Genomic DNA, 24,460 nt, shown 5'->3' with positions numbered 1-24,460 from the left:
GCAACTCCTGAATAGATAGTGCTGGGTCTCATCATTCCGCGTCCTTGCTGAACCGATAATAAATATTAATTGTCGGAAATGAATTTGATACGATACACCGATTGAAATCAGGTATTTTTTAGCTGCATAAATTATTGGTGTATTTAAATGGTTCGTGGTCATCTTGCTCAAAGATTACTTATTTTTTCTTCATTTTTAGGAGGATAACTATAGCTTTGTAGGATTTCAGTGATATTATTTATCGCGTTCCGAGAATAGAACTACCGTAAATTACGTGACAAAAATTTGACAGTTCATTTAAATGAAATAGTTCTTAACACGATGCCGGTTTTGGCTGATTTTTGATACGGGTAATTTTTACGCCAGCTAGGCTACGCTAAGCAAATGCAGGCGCGATGAACTGAGAGAAATTTTTAGTTCCGGTTACCGCTCGGTCCTTCACTATTTTCATTTTTTGTTTATTTTCTTGTAACTGTTGCGAAAATTTGATGCTTGTGTAACAATACATTGGCGTTAAAGCCTTATTTAACTGAAAAAAAGTAGAGTAAACCAAACATACTGATTTTCCGTTGCAATTACCAAAAAAGGATCGACAATGGCGCAAAATGGTTAGGCGTACCTCGTTTTTCGTAATTCCAATAGTATTCAAACAGTTTTTTTTAGCGATACCTGTTTTACTGAATTTTTCCAGTCACTGTGACAAATGAAATTTTACTCAGTGGTAGCATAAGAGACATTTTCATGATACTTGAGTATTATTGATCAATTAGGTTTGCGATTAGACATCGCATCAGTAAGAGCACAGCATGCAAATAACAAGATTAGTTCCACTGTATCTGAGAATCACGTCGTTGATGCGAGAAATATATTCTGATGAGCGTAAGTAGGTACTTTAAACTCACGCAACGTCACGCTGTTCCCGCAACCTTCAATTAGGCGCATGAATAAAAAAGGTAATCAAGAGGTGAAAAAGTAAGCGCCTTTTAAACGCTGTCCCTCAGGGGTTCCTTCACTGCCTTATAATTATTCAAATCTTATTTAAAAGTTACGAAAACTTGGCATGTGTTTGATAAACCAGCCATCCGTTAACGTGGCTAAATGAAACGGAATGTACACGAAACGCATTGTTGTTGATAAGAGAAAAACTGATTACGGAATATTTCAAATGAACATCGGTCATGCAGAACGAGTACGAATTTTTTACGTTAACCAAACACCAATTTATAAGCCGCAGCTTTGCAGAACATTCAAGCTTTCTCCGAAAACACGATTTCAATCTGCCATTTGTCAGAACATTCTTTGCCTCGTGACCTCGCTCTGTCAAAAGGCCAGAAGTTGGATAAATAATCTGGAAACGCTGTGAACAATCTTTGTAAACCCAGAACTGATGGGAATATGCGACTGCAGTGGCTCTACAAGCATATTAAGGTGGTTCTTAAAAAGGTGATTTTTGAATTTCGCCTGGTCCACCCTCCAAATCAGTTCCAAACAAGCAAAAACTAGTTTGCGTAAGACCTGAACGTGGTAACATAACCAGAAAGGATGCCGGTAAGCTTTAATCCATTTTTAGTTTCGAATTTGGGCAGAAACTACAAGTTTTCACTGACGATGAAAAATCGCTGTGAAAAATGAAACATCGCATCAGCCATTTGAACAGTACCTCCATTGCAGCAGAGAAATGGAGGTGGGATCTCATATATCATTTGTGCACTGATACTTCTGAAACGATTCGGAACGTGGCAGAAAAACTCTTCGAATATTGGAGATATAAAAATTATACGTCACTTTTTTTATCTCCAATATTTGAAGATTGTTTCTACCGTTCTTCACATCAAACAATCTTTCACAGATGTTGCAAAAAATATAGTGCGTCACACAGCACAGATGGGCGATATCTGACCCGTATGATCACAGCGCTCGTCTTGGCTCGTGTTGCAAATTTCACACTCAACAGAAATCACCGAGTTTCTACACTTGCGATGCAATATACTACCGTTGTAGAATTTTTGAACGACGAAAATCGAAAACGGAAATATCAAAACGTACAAAAGTCTGAGTATACGTATAGAAACCCAAAAGAATCGTCAGAACGAACAATAAATACAACAAGTCAAAATTATAAGATCATCAGAATTTCACAAATAGTTTTACTGGTTTTCGAAAATTCAGTATTGTAACCCTTCTATTTTCTAACCTATGCGCATTTTTACCCCTACCTGGTCTTCTTGAATTAAACATTACTATAATAGACCTTCGGTGACGTTTTCTAATCCTTTGTTGCGTCACATTTTTGTGTACATACTTTTTCAACGTGATTGTACGCCTGATACATACCGGGACAATCTCTTGAAACTATACATACAATGCGCATGCGCCAAATAATTCAATCTCATTGGTCGGTGAAATCGCCCCGCGGAGATGTTTTCGTCTGCTGAGCAGGGGGCCAACGTAGACAAAATGAGACAAGACTCAAGAGCTGTAAATCTCTCGTGCATAAAACCGCGGATTGAGGTTATGTTGCTGTTTATTTTTACGTAGCGCGAATTGTCTAAGAATACTATCGTTCAGCAATACCGTGGTCGATATCGGAAAATATTCAACCGACGCAAATATCAAATGATACAGAAATTGGATGTTATTTATTGAAAGAAAAAATCTGAAATTCAATGCGAAATGTCATTAACAAGTGGGAGTCTGGACAAACGGAGGCAGGTAAATAAAAACAATGTTTATTGTGAACAGATTCTTTATTTACATGAAATTAAAAATGCGTCTCATTAACGATTTATGTTTTGTGCATTTTATTGGAAATTAGTTGTATCCAAAAATACCAAAAGATCCAGTCTGATAATAATAGCTTCTAATATTTTCAGGTACGAAATAATTCATTGTCAAAGCGGGACTAAATTTGTCAGGCATGAAAGCATGTAGGCAAATTTCTAATTACGTGATCTTTGACAATTACAATATTTTAACATAGATTCAACGATAAAATTCGTTTTTTTTTCAGCAGGCTCGAAGTTTAATCTTTGATTAACACGAGGAAAATTATGCCTTACCTGATGGTCAAAACGTTTAGGTGGCAAGGATCCTGGTTTCTCGAGCGGTGCAATCATTATAACCATCGAACCTGGTTGTTCCGTCAGACATCAGGTGCCAGAGTGAATTTCATCAGGCCATCGCCACCTTCTTAACATCAGTTAAGGCAAAATTGAAGAGCGGGATATACTACAGATGATAATGGCTGAATATCCCATCATTTTACTTTGATCGAGCCAATAGCGATAAGTTTGTTACTTAACCGTTGCCGCCAATTCGTTCTACCGAGGAATCATTCTGTGCACCATTGTAATTCAAGCATTATTATTGACCAGCGTTGTTTTTCAAACTTTATGCCATTTAATTTGGTATTTTATTTTGAAGCTTACTTTTACTCTCTTTGGCATTAAATTCAGATAAATAGTTTTTCAAGTCCTGAATTAGATTGTGGGATTGAATTTTGCTAGGCAAACTGAATCGATCTAAATCTAGAATTGTTAAATAACTTCGGTTAAAAATGTCTTTAAATTTAATTTTAGTTGACGGTGTCATCTGGCTAGCTAGTTACACGATAACTTGAAACCAAATTCAATTTTACACTCTTTATAGGGTCCTACGCTAAGACTGAAAGCTTGTGAATCTCCATTTAGCGCAATTATTTCTGCATTTCATATTAGCGTTGTCTGGAGCAAAAAAAATCTAATTTTGAGATTGGAAATGGAACTTGAAACGCAGAAGTTATTCAGTAGCACGAATTGAAAACCAAGAATTTTATAATGGTTCCTGCAACAAAGGGACTCTTTCCAAATATCCTTGTTACAAGGTGATGTTCGGAGGACTGTGAACAAGATATTGTATCGGGTTACATTATTTGGAAAAAAATCTTCATGAACTTCGTTAAAAATTAGATATTCATTTATTTTGATGGAACAAGGGGCACAATCTTGAATCCGATAAGTCAATATCCTCGTAATAATGTTCTGACATTACTCTAAAACATGATTGTCCTTGAAGGTAATTGTGACGTTGAGGCGCATTTTGAGAAAGTTGATTTTCAACTTGTGTCACAGGATGTGATCTACGTTCCTGAGTTCTACGCTTCCGATTGGATTTTCTTTGTTTCGAACCGCACTAACATGAAATACAGAAATCATTTTAACAAATCTAATATTACTTGAATTTTCAATTTGAGTATTAGGTTCCCTTCATTTATTTAATTGAACATCATTAAAACATCATTAAAAATACATTGACTATCGACTATTTGTAAATTTTGTTGAACTATTTTCGAGAAAAAAAAGATTCACAGTTCTGTTACAGATAGTTTGATATTTAAATTTCTTGAACACTCGGTTTAATGTCCCATTTTCAAAAGTAATAAAATTCAATATTACCGCCTGAAATCACAAGAGAGTGAGAAAGTCGCTCAGTTGCTTGAAAGTGGCGATGATCTTTGTACGTGTGATAAATTGAATAGGCAGATAACGGTAAATATTAGAGATGCAATTATTTTGGCCATACCACCTGTTGACGGAAAAAAATTTCATTGTTATTTCTAATGTACGAAATAATAAAAGTGATCAAATAAAGTGTTCCCACCTACCTGCTGCGTTTCTTCCAAGCACCCAAGATTTAAACAGATTTCTCATTTCAGTCGAATAAAGCCAATTTTCAAAGAGCATTAGCATCAACTCTCCGAGTCACTATCTCGACTGTTTGAGATTCTAACCTTAAAAATTCGTATGAACTACATCGCCGCCAGAAACAGAGTTTGACAGCTGAAACTCGGAGTGGCCAGCCTGCCCGTGCATCCGATAAAACTCGCGCATGCGCATTGTATGTATAGTTTCAAGAGATTGTCCCGGTATTCAAACAAGATATTGAGGTTCTTGTCCAAACTTTTACGTTCGTCTCGTACTGTAACGATTTTAGTTTCTTCTACAATCTACGCAATAAAATAAGAAAAAAACATAAACACATAAAATCAGACACCAAGAGAAATTCTATTTTTTGTATAATTTTTGGAACTTCGATTTTTTTCTTTTATTTCTCCACTCTTCCTGAAATTCGTTATTCTATGGTTACAGTATAAAAGGGACACTACTCGTCGCGGGACTAACAAACTTAGCCTGATAGTTAAAAAGAAGAACACATAATAAAGAACAAACAACCCACAGATGTATAAATAAAAAGATAAAACGATGATTGAGGAAAAAATTATCCGTAAAATAAAACTGAGACGAGAGAGATTTTTTAGTCGGACGTATAGATATGTACAGAAGATGGCGACGAAGTTAAAAATGAATAAAAAAAGATTGTGATTGAAGTGTTTGTATTATCGGTTCTATATTTAGTTAAAATTTCTACCTGGCCAGGATTTCGCTTCAACTCACTATTGTCTCACATCTCTCTCCCTCCCTCCCTCCCTCCCTCCCTCCCTCCCTCCCTCCCTCCCTCCCTCCCTCCCTCCCTCCCTCTCTCTCTTTCTCTCTCTCTCTCTCTCTCTCTCTCTCTCTCTCTCTCTCTCTCTCTCTCTCTCTCTCTCTCTCTCTCTCTCTCTCTCTCTCTCTCTCTCTCTCTCTCTCTCTCTCTCTTTCTCTCTTCTCCTATTTCCACTACAAATCGTCACAGTACATTTGTTCACTGAAACTTCATTAGAAGTGTGAGAAACTTCAGTAACGTGCACATGTGTACTTTGGTAAAAACAAATGCATCCTCCTTTTCCGTTTTGAAAGTGAAAAAGTCACGCACGCTTAAGTACGCACCGAATGGAGGAAGCTGAACACCGTTGAAATGTTTTTTACACCAATCCTGAGAATCATGAATACTCAAGTAGCTGAATCTTTTTTACATAATTTGGATGCGATAGGAAACTTTAAAAATGAACGGAATGGTAGCGTCAATTAAATGTGAGAACTTGCAGATGTGCACTGGATGTCGATAAGTCCTAGCCGCTTCCCTCGAGCATAATGATATTCCGAGAACTTCGGAGAGCTGTTCATACGTGTCTCTTATTGTTTGTCAACCTTAGCACACTTTTGAGCAAAGTTTCGAGCACGCAACAAAGGAGAATAGAACGATGTCGAAAGTAACAAGTGTCAAAAGTAACAGGCGCCAGTTCACAGTAAGCGTCTGAAGTTTTGGTTGTGAACGTTTCACAAAACCATGTGACACCTCTCTCCAAAGTTGAGCCCCGGTTGTTCTGAACATTTGGAGCCGACATGCGATCAACCGTTTTTGGCACGGGTGATTGATACATTGGTTGCTTTCATTTTTCGGTTATACGGTACGTACACGAAAGAAAATCTGTTGGTTTTACATGTCCGACGATTATCAAATAGACAGCGCTCTTTGAAGTGACAATTAAACGGCTAGATCGAGTTGAGAATTACTTATCGGTAAATATCGAATTTACGTAACAAAATTTTGTTCCAGCTTATCATCAAATAACTCAATCACTGTAATTTTTACTCTTAAAAAGCAGTATATAAGCCACCCATGAAAAACAGATGATTACATTAAATTTCAACTCCAAGGCATCGATGATATTCAAACCCTTGGCGAAAAATGTTGTTTTTTTTTTTTGAAATTCTCAAGTTTCCAACAAACGTAAATAGCGTCAGGTTTTATGGAAAAGAAAAATTTTGTAGATCACAATGATTAAAAACAGAAGACGTTACGAAATACACCAGAATAATTTTTGAAAGACGTAACTGTAACAGTTAAATATAGATTTATGCGATACAATTATACTACCACTTGTTTAATATCTAGCTTGTACCGTCTGGTTTCACAATAGGAATTTTTTATGTCCCTCTTATTGAAAAATAATTCTTCCCCGCACTTCAATACCAAACAGTATAACCCGATAAATGAAGAAGGAAATTGATGAACAAAACTCGCCACACGAAGATAAGAAAAAGAGCAGATTTTACTCAAAACTGCAAGAATAGACGGACACATCAGTGTTTTTGGTAAAATAAAAAAAAAAAAAAATACTCACGTCTGCTATATTTGTTACTACAAACGTAGCAGATTTTACTCTGCACACAGTGGTTTTCACTAATTCTACAGTAAATTCTACATTTTACGAAGTATATTTTACCAAAAAACCTTACGCGTCCCTCCTTTCCTGTAATTTTGAGTACAATCTGCTCTTTTATTCTCTGCGTGCAGCCGTCATTAATCAGAAATGACGATGACAGGTGTTTTTACACCCACTTTGAGATACCTCAAATCTATGAGGGTGAAGTTAGTAAAGGTACTGTAACGATGCATGTTTAGGAAAATTCGTTACTTCGCACCTCTGGGAATGTTTGAAATTTATTTTAAAACATGATGAACAAAATATCCTCATATTTCACAAACCCAACTCCTTGATTGTCATTCTAAAATTGCACAATAATGATTTTTTTTCCCGATCTTTCGTTACGTTAACGTTATTAACTTCAGCCTCATTCAAATCTCATTTCCAGAGTTGATAACAGGATCTTATCAGAGAGTTCATGTTTTAGCCGCGGAAGACTGAAAACCTGGATTTATGAAATGAGATAAAAGAAAAAGACTGTAGATTTCTCTATTGAAGGATGAGCATGAAGCGGTAGTGGATCCATACCTCGGCTATGAACCGCGCAACGACGTTGAACGAAGACTAACGGCAGCCTATGAATAATAAAGTGGAGTAGAGAGTTGACGGAGAAAAGAAGAATTCAGACATCTCTAATTGCTTCACTTGACTGGCTACATTATCCGTAAAAGTATCATTAAGTATTCGCGTAATTAAATTGATCAATTTGAAAAACAAAACATTGTGAATTTCCGCAACGTACTTAACTAACTTTCCATGTCATGTGCAACTCCTTCACGACACAGCAAGAAGTTTAATCCTGAAATAAATTTAGAGAAGAAAATATATTAGCTAAAATTTCACCGAGCGTTGAAAATTAATATATTAATAACTACTCTTCGAGTAAATGTTGCTTTCGATGCTCCGCGAACCGAGAAAATCTGCCGGTTTCTGTTCCATTCGTGATTTAGCGTGTCCGATAGCAACTGGAACGTAACCGCTCGTTCGCGTTCTTGAAAGCAGCGTAAATTTCCATGATGCCTAAGCGGATAAAGACTTTATAATCATATTAACGGCTTCGTTCGAGCTTCCAGCACTCGACGAAGGAACGAGATTTACCGCACTAATTCCACGGCCAAACATTTAAGGAGATCTTCAACCGGTTGACTGGTAATGATGCGTATACACAGAGAACAAGAAAGTGCCCGAACTGGTAATGATGCATGAATGCAGATTTGTCTCGATGGGTTTGGACGAAAATTGGTATACTACCGTTTCGGGGGTCTCTGAATCCGAATTTGAAAGCAGAATTGAAATTTTCTTTCCGTGAAGACACCGGTAATTACGACCAGGCCCCAGCATCTTTGTGCCAAAAAGTCAAAAAGTGAAACAAGTCTTTTGAAACTAACAAGTTTAACGACCCGGAAGTTTTTGGGGTTGCCGATGATGAATCCGTTGACAGAATAGAAGAATTGCAAAATGAAGGATCTAAAAAGACAATACTTGAAACCTCTACGGATACACTAAATTTCGAATTTCAATATATCAACAAAATTCATACTCGAACTGAAAATTTACCCTGACTCATTCTTATTTTTACCCTCAGGGGATGGTAGATTCAAAGAATAACTCTTGCAATGGAATTGGAGACCCCAAATTTCGAAATTAAATATATACAAACAAAATTCATAAGAAAACTGAATATGTACTTCGACTCATCCCTATTTTCACCCTCAGGGGGTGTCTAATTTGGTCGGTTGTATGTGGCTACCAGTTTTGATACGAAAACCGGAACCTTGGAGAGCTTGGGTTTCATTGGACTTCCAAAGATAAATATTTTTTTTCCCCTCTGAATTGATTGGAACTGCAGATTTAAACAAAACTTTCCTTTCATTTCTGCCAGGTATAATATCTAGGAATGTATTTAATACGCTCAACAATGAAAAATACTTGTTTTCATAAACATGGTAATCGGTTGGAATTCCATACTTTTAGAAAAAGTTCGCAGTTTCGGTGATGAATTATTCTTCAGTAACGCCGAAGGAATGTTGAAATCTGAACAGTTTGATTAATAATTTTCGAGGTTCTACAGATACGACGGGTAATTTGATCAACAAAAAATTATAACAATAATAATCACAATCATAAAAATAAACATCGATAGAATTTTTTTTACAATTTAAAGTGAAGTGGTCAGGAAAACGTCCTAATTTTAGGGTGCGTTGAGGTATAAAGTTGAAGCTTCGTCCAGACAAACGAGCCGCTTCGTTTTATGTTCTCGCAGTAAATAATGTAAGTTTGGCGGCATTCCGGCAACTAAATTTTTTGAAATACACTCGCGCTTTTCGGAGCGAGTGATTTTAGCCCAGTGCCAACTTTAATGATGACTTGTACGTAGGGCGTTGATGAAAAACAACAGATCCGATCAGAACTACACGGTGAACAGAAAACACCGGCAAGAAATCACGATTATTATACGATACTGTAGATGTTCAAGTTCAATTACGGCACCATAAAATGGTATTTAAAAATGCGCAGCATGATAGTAAAGCAACGTTATTTTCAACATTTTGCAAATACTTTTAACGGCACTTAATGTTCTTATTCTTCTTTTTTTATTAACACAATGTTCCGACTCCCGAATTTCAAAGAAATGCAAAGCGAGGTGTGTGAAACGTTAAATTTTGATAGCTCGAAAATGTAACGAAGTACAAATGTGATAATCGTATGACGAAAAATCAATAGTTTAAACAGGGCCGTTGTGTGGCGTGAGATCACCGAGCAAGTTAAGGATTCTTTTTCTCGAGAATAAATTATCGGATTCAAGTTTTCCCGCCAGACAGAATCCGCAAAACGCTGTACCTTATTATGAAAAAAAAAATTGCAGCGAATTACAGCATTTTATTTGATATAAAATAGCCTGAATTGTCTCTTCTCAAAGTCCGGTAATCCCTGTCTCTCCGCCACCAAACCCACGCAATGTTGAGCAGCTTTTACTACCAACGGCAGAAGGTGACGTTTAGAATTGAACGACATTATTCCTGAAAGCCGCGATATTGGATAAATTCACGAAGCACAGAAAAAGCTTGAAAATGATTATAGAAGAAGTCGGTTGCTTCCGACGAAACAACGTAATTTTCTGATCCATCCCGATTCAGTACATTCCGACGTAAATTCTACAATTACGGTTTTCCTCTTGTGTCGTCATATCTTCAAACACCATGAAACAAATTTTTTTGTTGGTACTGTAATGAAAAATTGTATGTTTTTTTTCCTCATAATTCGAGCACCCTTTCTTCTACCTTCACCCTGTGGTACGAGTCAGCAAGTATTATAGCAGTACAAAAAGTATGCAAAAATTCATATTGAAAATGTAATCTCCAGACCCTAGCTTGAATCCAATGAGAATGATAAGTCAACGTTAATGGAAACCGTGTACTTGAATTTCAAAATTACAGTTATCACCACCACCCTCACCTCCATTCATTCGCGAATTTTGAACGTTAGCAACAAGAGATCCCCTAACGATACGGTCAAGACTAGATTTTTCACATTTATTGGTGGCGATTTCTATTATTATTAAGAATATATATATATATATATTTATTCTCGTTGGTCCATTTTATGTTCTTCCTACTTGACCCGATCTCGAACAGTCAGGAAGAGGCCAACATCTTCATCGTCGAGCGATGAGGAGAAACGAAAGCATAACGTAAGATGGAATCTACTGTCCGTTCATTCATACCGTTACATGATGACCGAAACTTCCATATTGTCGATTTTATTGCACGAGTTTTCTTTGTTTAATGGTAAGCGTCACCTCGCCACAATCACTGCGCTGCGTTTGTGTTCATCTTGCACCTTCCACCCTTCTTTTCATACTCTGATTGATAATTTGGATATCGTTTGTCTAATTTGATGATATATTACAAAATATCTGATTAATTTTTTATCGCATTATCGCGTTTCATCGCGTTAATCGTATTAACTGAGCCCCAGTACACTACAAAATGTCATTATAAAGCTACAGTTAAGATTTGGAGTTTATCGGCTAAAAATTGAAGGCACTAGTTGGTGACCCGCCTTGAAAAACATCTTTTCATTTCATCGGTCACTCCAACGTTATTTTGTACTAAAATAATGGGAGAATAAAAAAAAAAAAAATGGTTTCTTGTACTTCAAGACTTAGATTAAAACAATCCTAATCTGTAAAACCGTATGTACATGTATTCACCGGAGCAAAATTATACGTTGAGCTGTGCAGTTACGTTTAACCAAGGTAAACGAGGCCGGGATCTGTATCAAATGGTTGATTCGACTGATCCTCTTACCTCAACCTCCGAAGTACAGCTCAAACAAGTTCAAACTTTGGAGCCAATTTGTACGTAGTTTGATCTATACGGTGCACCTGCGTCTACATCGGTGTACATCGGAGATCCAACTAAATCATCGGAGGGTGAAGAATGTTGACCTATTAGTTACGAATGTCAAAGTTTGGTGATGAAGATGAAGATTGCTCGGTGTAAGGGAATCGCTACGCGTTAAAAACGAAGTAATATAATATAATGAAATGATTTTTTTGGATGAGACACGAGTAAATTCGTGACAGTTAATGCTGCAAGTACAGTATTTCATCAAGATCCTTAGTCCCTGGAATACTTGGAACTCTTGGGATATTTCTTTAAAAATATTAGGAAATTATAGCGAATTCAATGTGATCGTTCGAACTTTAATATTCGATGAATATCGAAGAAAGTGTCGTTTATTGTATAATTGTCACACGTGGGATCACAATATTTTGTTGTAAATAGTGGAATTAATGAAATAATTTTAAAAAAATGGCACGAAAATTTAATTGAATAAAATACAGACATAAATACGAAGTATCGATTTTAATTTGGTCAATTTCATGAAATAATACTTTTTTAATAGTATTAACAAAATATCGAATACGCTCTGATAGATTCGATCAAATCACTTTATACGGATCACTAAATGTATTAGGTGGATAAATGCTGATGAAATTTACGAAATCGTGAGTGCTAATTGATTACCGTTATCAAATAATATGTTACATCGTAAATGTGCAAAAAAAATTTTTTGAAGTGGCACCTGATTCATGTGGCATAAATTACAATAAACGATAATTTTTTTTCAGCCACAACAATACAACGATCATTTTTCAATCTTTACAAAATGATTTCACCGTGTGGATCTGATTTCGCAATCGCAAGAGAATCTATGGAATTATTGTGCCGAACCTTTTCTCAAATATTACTAAAACATTTTGTTTTCTGCGCACTGTAAAATCTACGACTAAACTTTTTGATTGCGTGTAAAAATAATATTGAAATTTCGTTGCCGGGACCCAATTTTTGTCATAACGACCAAATTTTATTCCGACTGTAGGTGATTACTAAAATTCTTGCATACCTGCCCAATAAGACCGCAAACATAGTTCCAGGGCCAAAAGATTCGTCGAATTGTCTGTAATGTTGTGCTAGTTATTTGCTTTTCAGATAGCCAAGCACAACGGCATCTTCAACCTGAAGGGAATGGGAATACTGCCAATACCGCCAGAGCTAGAAGTAACAGAGTCAAGTTGTAACAGCGCGTCTGTCTCCTCAAGTAAAGGAAAGAAGCGAATGTTCATCGAACCCCAAAGATTGGGATGGTTTTTCAATAGTCAAAGTAACGGATCGAATGAAATCGATATAGAAGATTCACACATGGTTCACCAATAACCTCACGTTCAAGTGCTTCCAAGATCTGAATGATAACCGAATGACTGGTCATATTTGTTTTGCGAATGGTGAACAATTTCTTTTTAAAACTAAACCCCTCCAAATAACCATTGGTAATGAGCAGAGTTACCTGAACTTTAACGTTTATGCTTTACTTAATTAATTGCACATCTTTTCAATCATGCCTTTACATTTTGCAAATCGTTAACCAGCTACGGATTTCAAGTTCGAATTTGACGATCGTACTGCGTTTCGGGTCTTTCACTTACATGCTAGTGCTAACTTCAAATCTGACGTTGGATGCATAAATACAACAAAATTAATATCCGCAACACGGTACAAGATATTCTCGCTCTTTAATATCAAGTGGTCTTATTTTCGTTATTACTTTGATGAAAACTGCTGTTCGCAGGAAGCCACGTATCATACTGCTAAGAACGTTTTGCACTGTGACCTTCTCTAACAGTGCTAATAACTAGCCGAAAGAAAAAATTTACCACGACTGTAGCCCGAATCAAGAAGTCAGCTACCGATGCAGGAGAAACCATGACACGCGGGATAAAAAACGTGCGCAATTATTATTTATTTTGGAGCGTGTATAATGCGTAGTTTATTTACCGTGTGCATCTAAATTTGATACTAGTACTGTCATATTTTTATAGCCTGATGTCTCATCGAATCAATATTGAAGATGAAATAAGCCGTAAAAATGGTGCTTTTCATCACTTCACGAACCAATTCAATTACTAGCTAGAGGCTAGTGAAGGTCATACATCAAGTATGTTCAAAATTTACTGTCGTTATTAAACTTTCTTTTCTCATAAAATGGTTCCTCCATTTTTCATAAAATTGTTTTGTATTGTACCATTTTAGCCAGTTTATACAAATTTGTATATTAGAGTGTTTCAAAAAACCGACTATTTTTTTTTTTTTTTTTCGAAGAACATTGAAAAATCTTCCGAGTGTCCCTCAAAAATGACCTCGGTAAAATATAAGCTCTTAATATTGATATTTAGAGGTGGCGATTCTCGATTTTCTATTTCCCAATTAAATAACATGGGAAAAATTTTTTTAAATATTTATAATTTTATTGCTCGAAAACGAATCAGTGCGAAGATATAAAAAAAACATATTCTTGTAGGAAATTTTACGCTCTACAAAAAAGATCTGAATAAAGATTTGCGCAAGGTAAGTCGTTTCGGAGTTATCAAGCCTCGAACATCGAACCGTTTGAAATAATGATGTTATTAATTTATAAATGCTACAAAACTGACTCGTATCGTTGATTAATGAAATTTATTAATTAACATTTCATTGGAAGTCTATAGTTTTAATTTTAAAATCAATAATACTGTGTATTTAAGTGATATGAGTCAGTTTTGTAGCATTTATAAATTAATAACATCATTATTTCAAACGGTTCGATGTTCGAGGCCTGATAACTCCGAAACGACTTACCTTACGCAAATCTTTATTCGGATTTTTTTTGTAGAGCGTAAAATTTCCTACAAGAATATGTTTTTTTATATCTTCGCACTGATTCGTTTACGAGCAATAAAATTCTAAATTTTTAAAAAAATTTTTCCCATGTTATTTAAATGGGAAATAGAAAATCGAGAATCGCCACCTCTAAATATCAATATTAAGAGCTCATATTTTACCGAGGTCATTTTTGAGGGACACTCGGGAGATTTTTTAATGTTCTTCGAAAAAAAAAAAAATAGTCGGTTTTTTTGAAACACTCTATTGTATATAGCTTTTTCTAAACATCGTATGAACTGCGTCGGAACGCTCGTTTATGCCGATAGTTTAATCGCAAGTTCATGTGTAAAGCGTTTGTACTTGTTATTGAATAATATATGTAGCAAATCTAATATTTATAGACACGTGCGTACACGTATCGTAAATGAAATAATTGGAAAAATTGTAACAAAAAGATTGGCAATCAAAAATAATTGGAAGTCTATTATTTCCCATAAAAGCAAAAGTTCTAATTCAACCCAATGTGGCTTATATATTGTCTATACAACGCAAATGTGATTTACGCTTCTTTGTTTGGCTGCGTTCCGTGTTGAAAATAATTGTTGCATCGGTACAAAAAAAAAGGTATAAAAAAAAAAAACTTCCAGCCCTCACAGTGAAATAAAATTTATAAATTCAGAAAATATCTACGACAAAAAATGTCACAAATCATTATAAAGTATGCCGTATTCTGAAAACCGCTGTGAATAAAAAAAAAAAAAACGGAAGTTTTTTTTGTTGGAACTATCAGTGATAGTAATTTTGGAAGTCGATGAAAAATAAAAACTTGGTAATCCAGTACAACGAATAAAGGAATCACTTTCAACCTGTACCGCACCCAAATGCAAAAAAATTTGAATAAAAATCGTAGATCAAACCAGCAGAATAAAGTATACGAGTGCAAAAAGGATTACACGATTTTTGGGTGTATTCGTCCGATACGTGGCTCGAACGCATATGAAAATTGTACGTCAAACTTTTATCTCAATAAAGGGGAACAGGAGCAGTTGTTCGACTTCAGTTCTGATAAATGATACATTAGCTTAGATTACTGCTATACGATTCACAAAATATTATTTACTGTGGATATGTGAAAGAAGTTTGATACTCGAAGATAAGTCGTACGTACATATAGGGCATTCCATGACATCTCAATCAAGATTCCACGTCGATGTCTCAGATCGGCTTTATCATTTTTTCTGTGAAAGTACATGTCGAAAAACGGAATCGTAATTTTTTCAGAATTATTCGACCCGGTGTATCTCAAGTATAATTTAAGAAGTTGAACAAGAAACCCCAACTTTAAAATTTGAAAAAATTCAAAAAAAAATCTTATAAAATATAGCAAAATTTTGACGCCTATTATAAGACAGTGATTTCATAACTTCAGAAAATAAATAGGGAAAATAATTTTGATAACTGTTAGGTTGCATTTTTGAATATAAATATTATCATAATAAAATGCAATCGAATAATAATAATTTTTTTATTTTATTCTTTTTTTTATTTATCTTTTGAAGTTATAAAATCTTCATTTTCTAACAGGTGACAAAAACTTTGTTATGTTTCATATTTTATCAGATTTTAGAAAGTGGTTTGTTTTTTTTTCAAGTTGTTAAATTATACTTCGGATACGCTGGTTTAAAAAATACTGAAAAAATCGTGATTGCATTTTTCGTCGTGTACTTTTATACAAAAATGATAAAGCCGATCTGAAACATCGACGTAGAATCTTGATCGAGATATCATGGAATGTTCCATATATAGGCTTTGAAAATGCAGTAATGTTTAAAATGCGTATTGTCAATGCCAATTGCTAAAACAATCTCGAATTTTTTTGTGGTAGACTAGTTCGAAGCGTGGCGTATATTACAGAATCGACAGCACGATGACTCTTGAATTGTATGCAGAACTGATAACAGTGTAAATTGACCAGATACTGAAATTTACTAAATTTTGGTTTCATGTGCACCGTTTCAAAAAAATATTAAATAATCGATTGGTCGATTCATTTTCAACGATTTAATCGAGTCGTGTTGGATTATTTTTAGCTTAATGACCATGGCTGGTTGGAAGTAGAAAGTTCAAGGAAAAAATACAGGTTTGAATGCCTTTTGGTAAAAATTTAGAAGCTTTTATCCAAGAACTCCATACCATTGTCCATAATTCGTTTCGATCAATTTATTTTTCGAGAAATACATGCAAAAATCCCGAAGTAAAACTGGAGGAGAAGAATCTTCTCTAGTTACTTGGTTGCAAGTAAAGTCAGAATCTTCTACATATACGTTACGTCGCTCACGCCTGGTAATGAATAAAATTTTCACATAATAATCTCCGAAACTTTTTAACAAAGCGTCCGCAAGTTTAAGGGTGCTTGAGAAATAGTAAACACATTTGAATTTTGAATTTTCGTCATGTTGCCGAATGGAAAACTATTTCAGGACCCTGATTAAAATAATAGGTTTTAATGGGGATTGATGATTAACTCAACCGGGCATTTTTCAAGCGTACATCGTATCGCGTATAGCTACGAAAATCTGTAAACTAGTTTTTCGAAACACGATAGCGACGAATGTAAACATGTGTCATTTCGTGTAACGAACCCGATCACAATGCTAATTATACTCGCGTCTCTGGAAGCAGAAAGGAAGAGTGAAAAATGAAAACGAAGAAACACGTTCCGTTCCACTCGTTTTAATTGCGGCTCTTAACGTTTGGCGGAATTCCTTTCTGAATAGCATGTAGCGAATCGTCAATGCTGTGTCACATTACCAGTTTAATTATATTTCCAAGTGAGCTGAAAGTCAAAACACGTATATGTTTGTTAAATTTTTTAATTTTCATAAGTTTGTTTAAATTTATTATCGAATATTCTGTCTCTACTGCACAGATTTGTCTTAATCTAGGTACTTAAACACGGCAGTACGCACATAATCAATTGCAGAGGTTTTTTTTTTTTTTTTTTATACTGGCTGGTTCCATTTCAAACCACCAAGCAAGGTCGGGACGAAAAATTCAAACGACTTGTAAATAATTTATATGATTCTTTGGGTAATTTAAGGGGACCCATATTTGGTACTTTGGTTTAAAAAAATTTCATCTCTCTGCACGGCTATTACCATTTTTTATCAAAAACTCGTTTTTACAGATTCCGTAATTTTACTGTTTTTTTTTCAAGTGCTATAACTTTTAAACGAATTAACGGATTTCTTTCAGAAAATTCTAAGTTCAGGAAGATCGACACAAAATCGCCGGAGTTATTCAACGTAATGTAAAATAATCCGAAAAAATTCAACCCCGATTTTCGGGAACTGCGTATTTTCTTTTTTCTCTCACTAATTTTTTCTCGAATAGTTCTTCAAAGGTACTAACTCTTCGCACAAGTTTCGTTGGCGGATTAGTTGTGTAAAAAGAGTTATGAATTTTTCAATATCATGAATTTTTGATATTTTCAGGTAGCTTATATTTTGTATTGTAAATCGATTACTTTATGTCGCTACATTGTTTCGTTCTGTTTAATACATATATACGACGAAATAAGCGGGTAGGAAAAGTATGAAAAATCCATTCAAAAATAAGACTATATTAATCCGAAAACAGTTCAATATTACAATAAACATGAATTCACTATAACTATGTTTGAAGCATCTCGTACATCGTCAATTCATTTAAATTGTTGCTTCTTCAACCCAAGGGTGCTGACTTGTTCTTGCAGTAAAGGTACAAAAAAAAAACTCATGTACACTTTTTTATAAGACCGGTAGTTACGCTATAATATTCAAAAAAAGGTCAAATTATAAATAACTCAACTCTTGACAGGCTGTAACTTTGACACAGTTAGTTTTACGAAATTTTGACAAGAGTTCTTTTTTGTAGAGCATTCAATTTCCTACAAAACTATGTCTTTAGAGTTTTTGTACGATGCTTCGTTAGCTATTTATAAAAACTGGAAGAAGCAAACAACATTTTTCCTATGTTATTCTTATGGAAAATCGAAAAGTGCGATGAACCACCCCTTAATATCAATATTCAAATCTTAAATTTTAACTGGTGTCTTTGTAAACCTAAATGAAACTTTTGAACCTGTTTGGAAGAAAAAAAAAAAAAATTTCTGAATCATCCTAATATATATATATAATATTTTGCAATAAGATAATCGGAAAGGTGATTATTGTCGCTTTCATTTGATATATATATATATACATATATAAGATAATCACCTTTCCGATTAATTGCAAAATGTTCTAACGCGGCCAAGAAACATAAGAAAAACCTATTTAGAAGATGGAAAATAATGACTTATCAGGTCGATTTCAGCTTTTCAATCACTGCGAGGCCGCACATGATGCGATGTTCCAGTCAACAACATTCATTAGTTTCAAACATTGAACTACAACTTCGATCTGAAGCACCGCTCGTTACGATATCTCCCCTAACCCAATTCAACTATCTAGAAGGATTATAGGTATCACACGAATGGGAAGTTGGAAACAAACTTTCCGTTTGCGCAAATTTGATGACGCCTTGTACGTAGTTGTTCACTGTTGCGATTCAGGGTGATCATTCGTTTCTTAACCTAGCATATCCAAGCCACTACAAAAATACGTGATCTTCAAAGAGCTCCGCGTATAACCGACGAAAACTGTGTTGAAACATTACTCGAACAATTTTTATTGGTCTGAATTCTCTTACTCGATGGTTTTTTAGGGTCACTGATCACAAATCTGAAGTCAGAATTTGATAATTTACATATCCAAGATGGCGGATTCAATATGGCGGGTGTAAAATCGAAAAAACTATCGAATTAGATTCTTTTTCCATATTTTAATAGTCATACGAAGTATCGAAGATCGTTTGAAGTTTTATATAAACTGTGATAAGGCGAGGACATGGACATTTTTGGGGTGGAACGCTGAACATTCCACTGTGACTGAAACGGTTAATTTCAATAATATTAATCGACGTGTCGCGCATTTTTTTTTTTTTTACAATTTTGAGAAAAATCTGCTCTTCAATTCTCTCCGCCTAGCTGCATAAAATTCACCTTCGAGTGCAAGCTACGCGATCGCTAATATTAGAGAATAATTTTCACTTCACGAGGTTACTTTCAACGATATCACAGCAAATACGAAGTTTCCTGGTTTGTGCATTGTCAGCCTTAGAATACTTATTGCAAGGCTATATTAAACAATCGTATGATGCAGCAAAATCCACTTAACGTTTAACAATAAGAACCGCTGAGCGCGGGATTCACGCACATATTTATTGCTGGGAATTACCTGCCAACTTCCACTTCAGTCACTTGACAAGTTTCTACGTGGGAATAATAACTGTAACTGAATAAAAATCTTCTAATGTCAATAATAGGTTCAAGATGAAAAAAAACGAAATTCCTCGATCGAGTTTTTAACCTCACCGTTTTAATTTAGTTAAATCTTTTACAAGGTCATGAAAGAGCATCTGAAACCCCCAATTTTCGATTGTTACTATTTTCATGCAATGGTATTCGAGTTATGAACGTACAAATTTTGTTTAGTTGGACTCATTTTGATTTTTTCCGGAAACTCGCACAAACCTTATTTGTTGTTTCCATTATCCGAAGATCGTCTCCATGATAAAATACTTTTTTCTTCGGTTTGTTCAACATTAAAGAATTTTCGATTCACAAAAATCAATGTCGATATCTTTCAAAACTTATAAAAAAAAATACTCAAATACTGCCAATTCTTACAACAAACATGTTGTGATAATATAAAATTGACACTAAAATTTTCCACCTTTAATTTTCAGCGTATTTCCGGAAAAGTTTGTCTAAAATTGACTTTACCTTCGCGTAATGTAGTCGAAGATATTTGGGAACTTTGAAATATTTTTTCAAGGTTTGATATGACTTTTTTTACGATCGTTGCTCAAAATCCGAGAGTCAAGTTATTTTATGTGATCATAAATCGCTAAATATCCGAAAAGAAATTTATCAATTCAACCAACTTTGAGGATAAAGGTGTGAGGTTTTTCGATGTCGAAAGTCAGTCGTATAGACGACAATTTCTGCCGATGTTTCTGCCCCTTGAGAGAGTCCTTCGTCGGAGCTTGAACATTTATTGATGATTGTGTTCGCGAAACAGGCTAAATTACAAAAACTCGGCAGCACTTGTATAGTAAAAAGTTACTAACTTTTGTATCCGTAATGTGAAAAGTGAGATTATTTCAATTTCGAGACATATACCGGGTAACTGCAACAGGACGTCAACTGTAAGATACAAAGAACAGTTCTATATTTTTTAGCCCGATATTCAAAGGTAAGTAATTACGGATTGTTGCTTGAAAATGTTAGATACGATATTTTGTCTGCTCGTAAATCACTTAGTTCGTACTAAAAAGCATCGTTTTGCTCAAAAATTGCAACTTGAATGTTATAAAAGTTCATACATTCCTCTCGATACGTCGAATGAGTTTGTTTGATTTTCAACTGGTAAGAAGAAAGGCAATATTTTCTCGGCGGGCTGCTACGAATTTGACAAGTTGAATTATTCTGATTACTGCGATGACGGTGTACCTAGAAAAGGATATTCGTCATATTCGACCGTTATATTTCAGCGGACGATTAATTTCCAAAGGTTGTGACAATATTTTCCAACTGTCAGCCAGTAAAGCAAAAAATTTAACTGTGAATTGGTATTTGCTGATTTACTGAACAATAACTAATTAATAATGGAATTGGATTGTTGGTATTTTATTAAACGTATATTAAACTTGTCTCGTGTAAATTTTTATTACAAAATATTTTAAATTAACAAAGATACGGGCCTTGACTTATCGATCAATAAAAAAATGTCCTCTCCATCGTGGCACTGATATCTCGGTGAAGGGTTATCTAAAGATAAAAAGCAAAATTTCATCAATATCTATACAAATGTAGCTATCGTTGTACGTGACAGTTGTTCTTTTTCTTCCTTTTTTCTTCTTCTTAAATTGTTATTTACAAAATGGCGACGGATTTAAAATTTTTTTTATTTTCAAGGACATTTTTTTTATTCAAGCCATCGTCATTTTGTAAATAATAGTAAAAAAAAAAAAAGAAACTACCACATATAACGATAGCTAAATTTGTACAGATATTGTCGAAATTTTGTTTTTTATCTTCAGAAAAACCCTTCACAGAGGTATCGATGCCACGATGGAGGGGAACTCTTTTTATTAGTCGTTGAGCGGAGGCTCGTATCTTTGTTAATTTTGAATATTTTTTAATAAAAACGTGTATAAAACAAGTTTAATATACGCTTGATAAAATACCAAGAATCCGATCCGTTTGTTAATTAGTTATCCCTCTGAAAAAAATTCTTTTGCCGACGGAGCTCGAAATTGATGAGTATATAAAAAAAATTTGACCGTTCTTAGAATGATAAAACTTTCATCATTGGCCACCATAGGCTGTCTGATAAACTTCACCTTTGTGTCCATCATTGCACAAGCGTGACGGAGCACAATTTGTAATATCAGTTTAACTGGTGCGATGAAACACACCGATGAAAACACATGCGAGGTATCGAAACAACACCATAGAGCTGCTTGTCCAGCACGTATTATATATTGATCACGACCGTTGTGAAGATTTTTTATGTGATTTTTATTTTCCTTTCAAACTTCAAAGTTTTAAAAACAAATATTATTTGAAACAAAGAATACTTACGACTAGGAACAGGTGTAATCCATATCAATTATTAGATTTTTTTTATGTCATGTTCGAATATGGAAACTGTAAATATTTCAATTTTATAACATTTCCTCAATTTCTATAGATCAATGAATCAAATCATATACGGTACATTCGTCCATACATTCAATCATTCACTCGCATTGATATACGAATTATTTTTTCAGAAAAGGTTGATAACGTTAGAATTTTAAATATGTATAAATCGTTTTTCTTTACTTAAAATTGTCTCTCTGCTATTCCTCGGTTTATTTGAAAGGGGTCACTTTTTATTTTTATACGGTTACGTTGAAGTTTGTTTCGCTGATTGCAATTCAACGTGTGCTGATAATTTACGATGCTCTTCTGTCGATGATTTTCACCGGCGACAGATTTATTAAAAACGTTGATCACGTTTTTTCGTTTTCGAATGTAATTCAGTGACTTTTCATTTATCGCTTCTGATTTTATTTTGTTACGATCTGGAAGATACTTCGTAAAGATATTATATGTCAGAAAGTTCTTTCGATTATAATTCAAATTAGAATTTAGAAAGACATTTTATGGGAAAACGATTCAACACGTCGTACTTCAAAGAGAGTTTGGCAATGATGGAAGGATGTTAACACACACGTAACAAATTTTATCCATTATATGTTGTTTTGACTTTTGATTTTAGCAGGAATATTTGAATCGTTACACCATCGACATTCGGTTCCATGCAATTGTGTTCCAAGGGTAATTTTGGGGTGGGACAAAATATTGATTTCGTTGTTTAACAACTCAAGAAAATAAACGAGAATTTACAAACTGTACGAAAATACGACGTGAGTTAGAAAGTACGGAAAAATTACAATCGCTAACGCAACATATGTATAACTGCTTTTTTAACAGAATTCAAAATAACAAGCATACTATTTTTATACAGTATCTGTTATTTTCTTTTTGCCTTGTCATTTTTTCTTCTTAAATGATCGTATGCACGATATGTGCATGTGTTGAATGCTTTCAAATAAATATAAACAAAATTTGTGCGGTTATTCTGTCACTGCAATTGCTGCAGTATCGAATCCCGAGTTTCGAATGAATTCAAAGTTACTTATTACGAGCATAGACTTACGAGTTGGGTTCATTTCGGAAATCAGTGAATTTCATTATTACAAATAACTATATTTCATCGTCTTTGGAGAAATGGGACGTTTCTTCTCGACATGCTGTCATATGAAGAACGAGTTCCCTTTACTTAGTTCACGAGTTTCACCTTGTCACATTTCTTACTTTGTACATACAACGTTTTATTTTTTAAACATCGCGTCAATCACGATGAAACAACAATATTGTGAGAGATATCGCGTCATCTTTTACATTTTGGCGCATGACTTTTTTTTTTTTTTTTTCTTACGTTCTGGTTAAGAATTTCAATTGGCATACAAAAAATGAAACGCCTGTGAAATATTCAATTTTTAAGTGAAACAAAAAACTTGTTTCAAAATCTTAAAAATTACTCCAGGGTATCAAAATGAGCCATAAATTATTTCAGCGGTATAATTTGATTTTATCGCATAGCAATTGAATTGATAATTTGTATACGGGACGCCGTAAAAGCGATAAAACGTATCATACATTAAAGCACCTCTCACGGTTCACGTATCGAAGATAAATACGCCACCAGTCACTTTTTTTTTTGTAGAAAATTTTGCGCTTTGCAGAATTATTCACGTCATTTTCACTTTATCTCTGAAAGTTTTCCCGGGGAAAGCGTTAAAAGCTCTCGTACCACTGACTCTTGTCATTCTTGTATTGCATTTACTGTTTGTTTATTTATATCTCCCGGTAACCACGAATGCTAAAAACTTAGTATCGATGGTTCTAACTAAAGTATTGTTATAAAAATCTTCTGAACATACTGCCAAAATTTCATTCATTTGAATAAGATTACAAACGTTTAATTTTAAACAACCGTGATGCGCCTACCGAACCCTAAAGCACATTTTTATTACTGTTTCTAATTGTAACTTTCGTGCATAGGCTTGCTAAATCGTGAACCTGCGTCCATATCGTCACCACGTATTCAAGGTCATGTAGTACTCCTACCGTTACCGATCGAGTAAAATCACCCTTTTCTCTTCCTACGTCAAACAAACACACGAACAGAAAGGGTTCAAATTTCAAAATAGTCAGAAAACTTTTGTGGTTTTTTTTTGGAATGCGGTAAATGTGGGAATGCTGACATGTATGAAAAAAAAAGAAACACATTTTTTAACGATTTTCAGTATACGAGTAACTTTCCTGAATTCCGCTACAAAAGAGCGTCGCACCGTCGAAATGTGAACCCTTTCCGTTCGTTCGTTTATTCAATATAGAAATAAGAAAAAGAGTGAGGTTTGCTCGGTCGGT

The 24,460-nt window shown here is 34.6% G+C and overlaps 1 protein-coding gene across 6 annotated transcripts in view; it reads right to left on the bottom strand.

Moving 5' to 3' along the window:
• Positions 1-24,460, bottom strand: part of LOC107220973 (protein-tyrosine sulfotransferase) — a 280,227-nt gene that overhangs the window by 232,510 nt on the left and 23,257 nt on the right. The window contains exon 1 of one of the 6 annotated variants that reach the window (XM_046739177.1): positions 12,539-12,557. The exons of the other annotated variants lie outside the window; for them this stretch is intronic. The gene's annotated coding sequence lies outside the window, so the exon portion shown is untranslated. Of the gene's footprint in view, positions 1-12,538; positions 12,558-24,460 lie in introns of those variants that run through there. 6 annotated transcript variants of the gene reach the window in all.

The sequence above is a fragment of the Neodiprion lecontei genome, chromosome 4 (assembly GCF_021901455.1).
Source record: "Neodiprion lecontei isolate iyNeoLeco1 chromosome 4, iyNeoLeco1.1, whole genome shotgun sequence".
In the NCBI taxonomy this organism is placed as follows: domain Eukaryota; kingdom Metazoa; phylum Arthropoda; class Insecta; order Hymenoptera; family Diprionidae; genus Neodiprion; species Neodiprion lecontei.
Note: the sequence above shows the minus strand (reverse complement) of the source record. Positions and strands in the feature narration are given on the sequence as shown.